Here is a 1,167-nt window from a genome sequence, read left to right as displayed (position 1 = left end):
TGTCAATATTAGATAATAATTAGACCTTGAGTTACTCCTGATTGGCATTTTTATGTTTATGGACCAAGGCTAATTAATTTTTGTTCATAGAGAGTTCCAGTCAAAGATGGCCCAGGTAACAACTGATTAACAAATGTCCACAAGTAACGTTGACATTGAGACAGAGAAAAGACAAGCTAAAAAAGCAAACTGGATCCAAACTGGTAATTGATCACTAGGATCTCATTCTACATAATCTCCTAAATATAGTGATTTCAAAGCTCAAACCCAAATTTGTAGTGAAAATATTAAGAGTCATTGCTTGAAGTGAATATGGTCAAGGACTGACTAGGCAGGTGCTTAAGGACATTGTCAGAGATCACAAAGCTATATGTATTTTCATAGGGGCTTAGGTTACACAGATATATGGATATCACAGAACTTATGAATTGGTACATTTAGGATTTGTGCATTTCACTGTACATAAATCTTAAAAAATATGTAAATTTATGTTGAACTTCAGTTAACTATGTATGCTCAATAACTTAGAGGTGCTCAATAACTTTAGCAATTTGCAACTAAAAATAAGGTTGATGGATAGAAGGATGGACAGATGGATAGCTCTGAAATAAAGCATATATAACAGAATGTTAATAGAATCTATATTTGGTATAAAGGTGTTTAATGTACGATTATTTCAACATTCCTGTGTTTGAACATTATCATAAAAAGTAATGGTGGAGGGGAAAAAGCCACATTCAAGCAAGAGACTTCGTAGTTCCACTGAGGAAACCCAATAAGAGGCAACTTTATAGGTGTTGCTCCTTGTTCTGGACATTTTATGCATGTGTGTATGCATGCGTGTGCGTGTGCAAAGGAGATTAATTGATTATGCACTTTAAGATATTTGAAAAAGTGAGCTGGTAGGCAGGGTCTTTTACTTGATCACCGTGGTAGGCTGGTAATCCCAACTCCTCCCTTGAACAGAATAATTGTCCCTTAAAGATGTCTTTGTCCTAAGGCCTGGCATTTGTAAATTTATTACCTTTCATGGCAAGAGGAACTTTGCAGATGTGATTAAATTAAGGACCTCAAGAGGGGAGATTATCCTAGATTATCCGAGTGGGCCCAGTGTAATCACAAGGGTTTTTATGAATTAAAGAAGAGGCAAGAGAATCAAAGGCAGAG

Source organism: Pteropus vampyrus, unplaced genomic scaffold (assembly GCF_000151845.1).
Source record: "Pteropus vampyrus isolate Shadow unplaced genomic scaffold, Pvam_2.0 Scaffold1, whole genome shotgun sequence".
NCBI classification, from domain to species: domain Eukaryota; kingdom Metazoa; phylum Chordata; class Mammalia; order Chiroptera; family Pteropodidae; genus Pteropus; species Pteropus vampyrus.
The sequence above is the reverse complement of the archived record's forward strand: the minus strand, read 5'-3'. Positions refer to the sequence as shown.